This window comes from Suricata suricatta, chromosome 6 (genome assembly GCF_006229205.1).
Source record: "Suricata suricatta isolate VVHF042 chromosome 6, meerkat_22Aug2017_6uvM2_HiC, whole genome shotgun sequence".
Lineage (NCBI taxonomy): Eukaryota > Metazoa > Chordata > Mammalia > Carnivora > Herpestidae > Suricata > Suricata suricatta.
In genome coordinates this window covers 42234440-42242894 of record NC_043705.1, presented here as the reverse complement: position 1 = coordinate 42242894, position 8455 = coordinate 42234440, and the positions used below count along the sequence as shown (strand labels likewise).

General features: G+C 40.1%; 1 protein-coding gene and 1 pseudogene across 1 annotated transcript in view; one reads left to right on the top strand and one right to left on the bottom strand.

Annotated features, from left to right (window-relative positions):
* The window catches only part of LOC115293428, a 25217-nt pseudogene extending 24339 nt beyond the window's left edge, over positions 1 to 878 (bottom strand).
* ELOVL7 (ELOVL fatty acid elongase 7) overlaps positions 1 to 8455 on the top strand; it is a 79589-nt gene that overhangs the window by 33237 nt on the left and 37897 nt on the right. The gene's annotated exons all lie outside the window — the stretch shown is intronic.

Genomic DNA, 8455 nt, shown 5'->3' with positions numbered 1-8455 from the left:
GCCACCATAGCCACCTCCTTGGTTTCCATATCCTGGTCCACCACCACCATAGCCTCCTCTACTACTATAACCAGGGCCACCACCATAGTTGCCACCATCACCTCCAAATCCATTATATCCACCATCACCTCCTCCATAACTACCTCTGCTGCCACCACCTCCACCATAGCCTCCTCTTCCACCAAAGTTTCCACCGCAGCCAAAGTTACCACCACCTCCAAAGTTTCCTCCACGACCCATAAAGTTGCCAGATCCACCTCCATGACCTCTTTGTGATCCGGCAGACTGCATTTCTTGTTTAGAAAGGGCCTTTTTCACTCCACAATTATGCCCATTAATAGTGTGGTATTTCTGAACAACGATTTTATCAACTGTATCATGATCATCAAAGGTTACAAAAGCAAATCCTCTCTTTTTTCCACTCTGCCTGTCCTCCATTACTTCTATGGTTTCAATCTTGCCATACTTTTCAATATAGTCTCTCAAATTATATTCTTCTGTATCTTCTTTAATACCACCAACGAAAATTTTCTTCACAGTTAGATGGGCACCAGGCTTTACAGAATCCTCTCTAGAAACTGCTCTCTTTGGTTCCACTACACGCCCATCAACCTTGTGTGGTCCAGCACACATCGCTGCATCCACCTCTTCCACACAAGAGTAAGTCACAAAACCAAAACCCCTGGAACGTTTTGTTTGGGGGTCTCTCATCACCACACAATCTGTAAGTGTGCCCCATTTTTCAAAATGTTCTCTTAAACTATCATCTGTAGTTTCAAAGCTCAAACCACCAATAAACAGTTTTCTCAACTGTTCTGGTTCCTTTGGATCATGGCCCTCCATTTTGAGACCGGACTCGCCTCTTCCAACTCGAGTTCAATATGAGACCGAGAGGAAGACCTGAATAGACAGTTTTCCAAAGAAGACACACAGATGGCCAGGATGCACAAGAAAAGATGCTCAACATTACTAATCATCAAGAAAATGTGAAATAAAGCCACAGTGAGATGTCACCTTACATCTCTCAGCATGGCTATTGTCAGAAAGACAAGAATTATAACAAGTTTTGGCCAGGGTGTGAAGAAAAGGAAAGTACTGTTGGGGTTTGGAGAAAATTGGTTCAGCCACTGTTGGAAACAGTATAGTGGTTCCTAAAAAAATTAAAAATAGAACTATCATATGATCCAGCAATGCTACTGGGTATTGATCTGAAGAAAACATAAACAGTAGTTCAAAAAGATATATGTTGATTGCTGCTTTATTTATCACTATGTTGGACATACCATATGTCAATGATACCACAATAAACAAAAATCATATTATAATGGTAAAAAATGGCTGAGATATGGAAAAAGAAAATTGTGTGTGTGTGTGTGTGTGTGTGTGTATAAAGCTTGAGAATATTATGCTACGTGAAATAAGTGAGACACAGAAAAACAAATACTGCATGATATCACTTATATGTGGAATCTAAAAAACAAAACCAAACATAGACTTAAAGAAAAAAGATTGATCATTGTCAGAGGGGAGGAGGATTGGGACTGTGAAATGGGTGAGGGTTATTAAGAGGTACAAACTTCATTTATAAAATAAGTCATAGGGATGTAATGTAAAGCATGGAGAATACAGTCAATAGCATTGTATTAACTTTGTAAGGTGACTGATAGTAACTAGATTGATTGTGGAAACCATTACACAATGTATACAAATGTAAAATCACTGTGTTGTATACCTGAAATGAATATAATACTGTATGTCAATTATACTTTAATAAATAAAAATTAATCATCTCCAGCAAAAAGAATAAAAGCAATAATATTGATTGAGTACATAAATGAATGAATTTTCCCTTGGAGCGTCCTCTGTTTGCAATGCATGTCTGTCCTCTCTCCCAGGTGCACACATTTTTGCCTATTGAAATCTTATTCTTAAAGCCCAGCTCACGTATCCTCCCCTCCATTATGCCTTCCTGGTCACATGTGCCAGAAGTGAACCTTCATTCCTAGAAGCACTAGTACTCTCTGTGAACTGTTTGTGTGACCCTGTGTTCTGCTTTGCATTTTATATATGTGTAGGTATTTATTTTTCCTGTCAAATCGAAAGTCGTTTGAATTGAGGGACCATATTTTAAAAATAACATTGTATCCTGCTCAGCATTTCCTTGCACAGTAAGAAATGCTAAAAAAAAATGCCTTGCATTGAAGAGAAAATGAATAGGAGGAGTATTGCATTCCTTGGGAAAAAAATGGAGAAGGCTTAAGTGAGGGAATCATTGGTCTGGCCCCGTTGCTTTACCATTTATTTATTTATTTATTTATTTATTTATTTATTTATTTATAGCTTACAGCATTTTTCTTTAATTTTTATAATGTTTATTTGAGAGAAAGAGAGAGAGAGCATGAGCAGGGGAGGGGCAGAGAGAGAAAGAAACACAGAATCTGAAGCAGGCTTGAGGCTCTAAGCTATCAGTACAGAGCCCAATATGGGGCTTGAACCCATGAACTACAAGATCATGACCTGAGCCAAAGCTGGACACTTAAGCAACCAAGCCACCCAGGTGTCCTGAGCTTACAAAATTTTAAAATTCATCCAGCAGATATTTATTAAGTACCTATGTTACTCAAGGCATTGTTCTAGGATTTAGGTTACAAGTAGGAATTGAACTGTCCTGAAGTTATTTCTCACTTCTTCTGACAGAGAAGCAAGTCCTATTGGTCCTGGTGGTCACTTTCATCTGTACAGTTTTTCAGATGCTTTTCTCAGACTTTTCACATTTCCTGGAATCTTTCCATGAGTTGAAGAAGTCCGAGGGCAGGGTTCCTGTCTTCCTCATCCTGCTTCCTACTGCACTGGGCTGAGTTTTATACCTGCTAAATGATTTAAACAGGTCCTTTATTTACCCCAAATGTTCTCTGAGTCTTCTCTAAACGTGCTTCATGTTTCTAGTGATAAATGCTGAACTGGACCAAAGTCTTGGCAAGGATACTGATTGCTCTGCTAACTGTAACAGTAAGCACAATATATAGCATGTTCAGCATTGTGCTGAATGTTTACATGACTTGTTTCCTAGTGGAGCCTGTTGCTAATATCACTGTTGTCTAGGATTCCTTCATTTCTAACAAGTTGTCGTATTAACATGTTGAAGTTGTTAAAAGAACATCTCAAGAAGTTTATCTGCTTCTCTGCTCAAACTTATGAGTACTGATAATGTTGCAGAGCTCAAGCCAAACAGAAATGTAATCTGAATTAGTTTGGTGGGTCATGCCTATAAAGTGTTATATTTTCCAGAGGCCTCTGATGTTAAGGAAAAAAGTGAGGTGAAAGTCATAGTGAAAGAGTGGAATACTAACGAATAGATGGCACAGATACTTATTTTGAGGTCCTGCTTGCCATGGAAATGCCAACTCTTAAATCTGATTGAAGGGCAGGCCTGAGTCCATCCTATAGAGAGAGTGTTAATATGTACTCTCATGTCATGGGCACTGGGGGTGAGAAGCACCCATTTTTCTTAAACGTGTTATATCTCAGTAGGAAAAACTTAAGTTCATGGAAGTGGTGTAGCAATTCCAAGTGTGAGTTCAACCCTAGGCTGTCTTGTGTTTATGAATTTACAGTGCGTCACCTGTATCATCAAACAGACTGTGGCACAAGATAGTTCTAAATAGATATGAAAGTCACTAGGAAGTCTCAGATGCTGCAAAGCATGCTTAACGTACTAAACACATCTTACTTAAACAAATAAAAGTCAAGATTAGTTTATCCTGAGCACATATCACCAGGACACCCAGCACTTGGATAGATGGGCTCACTGTCAAGAGCTTCAGTTCATATTGGAAATGTCACTACAGAGAAATCTCTTTAACTCATAGTTTCAGCAGACATTGTTTCTCTAAGTTAACCCCCTTTCTTCCTTTCTCCTTGTGGAGTAACCACGTTTCTCTCTCATTTCAGGTTCCATGCATTTCCCCATGTGTCTGTGGGGTTGTGGTAAATGCAGTTACCAGGTACCCTAAAGAAACCACTAGAGTCCCAGTCCTTTCTCAGTGCGTGGCTTAGATATTGGCAGGTGGTGCAGTTCTGGAAAGGGACATTTAAAGAACTTCTGGGGAGCTTTGGGAGGGGTTTTGAAGCTCTTGAGAAAGAGACACATTGGAAGAGACCCTTTGGTCTGGATGAAGGTATATGAGAATATGATAATTGAGATGGCTGCTACCATCTTTTTCTATAAAAATGTCAAAACAGAAATTCATCAACCCAGAAGACATTTTGCTACCTTTAGATCTCTTTTCTGTAATTCATCCTCTTACTGTTTAAACCACTATGAGTTGAGCATTCTCTTGCAGACAAAAACCTCTTCCCTGATACTAGAATATTCTTATTTGCAAAAACAGAAAGCTAGGTGGTTAATTTCTGTATTTGATATTTGTGGTCACTTTTGTTTGCCTAAAAGATATGGCTTATATTCTAATTATTTGTGATTTACTAAAACCTAAGATGTGGCAATGATTTTGTCTTTCACACATGTTTGGGAGCCTCAAGGTTATTTTGCTCTCAGAATACGAGGTTACTTTCCTTACATCTTGGGTATTTCACATCCCTTATGAATGTTTTGCGTCACTGGAGAAAACATTCCAGGATTGATTGCATTTCCTGTTGCAGCCCTTCTTGACCCAGATATCTATCATATTCTGGTGACATTCATGAACTGAATCCTTTGTCACAAATTTTATACTCTTTCCTCATGTTGTGTGTGGCACAGCATGAGGACATTGGTTTATGCATCATTAAGAAAGGTTCCCTGGGGCGCCTGGGTGGCTCAGTTGGTTGGGTGTCTGGCTTTGGCTCAGGTCATGATCTCATGGTTTGTGGGTTCAGGCCCCGCGTCAGGCTCTGTGCTTACAGCTAGCTCAGAGCCTGGAGCCTGCTTTGGATTCTGTCTCTCCCTCTCTCTCTGACCCTCCTCTGCTCATGCTGTCTCTCTCTGCCTCTCAAAAATAAATAAAAAACATTTTAAAAAATTGTTTAAAAAGAAAGGTTCCCAAACCTGCCCATCACCATAATCTCCCCAAATACACTAATTAAACCCACAACTCTCTGCAAGTAATTCTGATTATCAACCAAGTCTGGTAACCACTGATATAAGGGATATAGAAAGGAAACAATTGTAATGACATGATTCTACACCTAAAGTAAATGGTCCCAAACCTCAACTGACAGATAACTGTGTAAGAGCAAAATTTTATTTCTTTATATCTTAATTTTTATTTTTTAATAAAGGTTCCTTTATTCTTTAGGGTGTCAGGAACCTATTTCAAGGAGCTCTAAATATGGCCATCCTTCTCTGTACCCCTTAGCAAGTTAGAATAAGTTTATGTGATACCAAGTTACTTGGAAGGAGGAGCCTTTTAGTCCTTGCTGTCCTTCGTCTCCATTGCCACTTGCCCATCAAGTCTCTGGCCACTTCTCACTGCAGGTCTGTGTTGTTGCTGGCTGCATGACTACATTTTCTACAGCTCTTCTGTAGTTCTTCTGGGCCAGTCGAGGGTACTCAGAACTGTTTCTGCTGCTCTTGCTCCACTCCAGAGTAAGAGAAGCTCTCTCAGCCTGCCCAGGGCCGTATCAGCCACCTCTTCCTTCTCTACCCAGGAGCTGAGCCTGACCAGTCCTGCTCTCGGTTCCCATAATCCTACTTGGCACCTTGCCAGGGGTCCTTGCCCTTCTCATTGAGGTCTATGCTAATTGCTTTCTCTCTGACTCTTCCTCAGTCAAGCCTGAAGCATGCCTCTCTGTGCTAGGAGGCTTGGAAACCTCAGATGTTTCCTCCCAAATCTCTGTTTCTGTCCTTCTGTTCTTCTGTATGGCTAAGTGCCTAGGCTTCTGTAACTCAAAAGCTAGGATAAAACTTTCTGCTGTTCTGTTTCACTCTCAAGACAATTTATCCAACCTAGTTATTGAAGAGACATGGCAAAAGAGTAGGGAGAGTAATAAAGGAAACCCCAAGGAAAAACATAAGTGTGTGTGTGTGTGTGTGTGTGTGTGTGTGTAAAACATTAAAATGAAATGCAAAATCCTGTGTGGTAGGTGTGTTAAATGTATTTTTGCTTCTGTAGTGTGTGTGTGTGTGTGTGTGTGTGTGTGTTAATAATGTTGTAACTCAGTCATTGGAAAGCATTTTTCACTGAATCTATTTCACATTCTGAATTCCCTTTCTTTTTCTTGGAGTTCATAGTAGATGATAGAGAAAAAGGATTTGAACTAATATGCTGGAATGTACTCATATAAATGAGTGTTTCCTGTAAAACAGTCACCTCAGGCTATACACATTTATTCCACTAATATTGCTGTAGCAATATTTCTGGAGTTTTTTTTAATTGTCTTCATGTTACAAATCTATAGGTTGAAAATGTTAGTAGTAAATTATGATTAAAGCTACTCCATTGCTCCCTTTTCCACCCCCCTTATTAAGGTGGAGTTCAGCTTCATCCAGTTACCTTCAGAACCATTTTTATGTTCTGACTGGTTATGAGCTTGATTTTTCTGAAGTAGTAGACAAAGATTTTTCTCCCTTAAAGCCATTAGAATGAATTTCTGAAAATCTCTGACATTAGTTTGTAAAGAAAAGTTCAAAACTTGTTTTGAGAGGGATCACTGAAATAAATGTGTCATTACTAAAGTGATAATTCTGAGGTAAACTACTATTATTTGAATGAATTAGTGTTGGTAGTTGAATTTAAGCCAGTGGTTCTCTGGGTGCCTGAGTGGCTTAGTCAGTTAAATATCTGACTTTGGCTCAGGTCATGATCTTTCAGTTCATGAGTTTGAGGCCCGCATCAGGTTCTGTGCTGACAGCTCAGAGCCTGAAGCCTGCTTCAGATTTTGTGTCTCCCTGTCTCTGCCCCTCCCCTGCTTGTGCTCGCTCTCTCTCTCAAAAACAAGTAAACATCAAAAAAAAAATTAAATAAAGTAGTGGTTCTTAATTGGGGATTGGCAATTTGGCAATTTCTGGAAACTTTGGCTATCTCACCTGGGAAAGAGATGTTCCTGGAATGGGAATGCCAAGGTCGGTGCAAAATATCCTGCAGTGCCGAGGAAAGCTTCCCACAGCTAAGAATTGTCTGTCCCAAAATGTCACTACAACCAAGGTTGAGGAACACAGGTTTAAACAAATTATTATTTTATAGTCATTTCTCACATTTTAATGTGCTTAAAAGTTTGTGATCCCCTTCTTCCAGCCTCAGGCTTACTAAACCGTGGGGATGGAGCAGACGCAGGCACCCTTCTGTCTAGCACTGAGACTCTCAACCTCTTTAGGGCCTGCTTTCTGTTTACATACAGAGGATGCAGGTGGGGTGGGGGAACCGGATCCAGAGAGGAAACACAAGGGGAGGGGAATACGCAGGGAACACACAGATTAGTATCTAGGTGGATGTTTCCCTAGCGGTCTTTGAAATCTTCCTGAGATTTTTACTTCCTATCTCAGCATTTTTTCTTCCCAAGACAACAGGAGCAGAGACTTCATGTGAACTCTGGTTTTCCAGAGTCATTACACAGAGAGAGGCTGTGTGACACTTTGACCTGAAGACCTTTACCACCCCATGTGCTGAGGTCCAGCCACCTGATTCTGACTCACTGCAGAACCTCCCCTGCCCCTTTCCAATGAGTCAGGCTTGAGTGCCTTTTTCTTTTGCTTTCCAAGCTCACTCTGTTCTCCTCCCTTGCAGCACCATCTGCCTTTAAGGCATGTTTCCCTCACATGTTCTCTGCTGAGCAATTATGATTTCTATGGAATAGCTTGATTTGCCCTCTTCCTCTGTCCTCCCTTCTTTGTACCAAGGTCAGGTTTCACTGATCCCATTCACAATTGCACAAAAAACCATAAAATACCTAGGAGTAAACCTCACCAAGGATGTAAAAGACCTATATGATGAAAACCATAGAAAACTTACAAAAGAGATTGAAGAAGACACCAAGAAATGGAAAAACATTCCCTGTTCATGGATCGGAAGACAAAACATTGTGAAACTGTCCTTATTACCCAAAGCAATCTACACATTCAATGCAATCCTCATCAAAATTGCACCAACATTCTTCTCAAAGCTAGAACAAACTATCCTCAAATTCGTATGGAACCACAAAAGACCCCAAATAGCCAAAGTAATATTGAAGAAGAAAACCAAAACGGGAGGCATCACAATCCCAGACTTTAGTCTCTACTAAAAAGCTGTCATCATCAAGACAGTATGGTATTGGCACAAAAACAGACACAGAGACCAATGGAATAGAATAGAGAACCCAGAACTGGGCCCACAAATGTACAGTCAATTAATTTTTGACAAAGCAGGAAAGAGTATCCGATGGAAAAAAGACTGCCTCTTTAGCAGGTGGTGCTGGGAGAACTGGACAGCAACATGCAGAAGAATGAAACTAGACCACTTTCTTATACCATACACAAAAA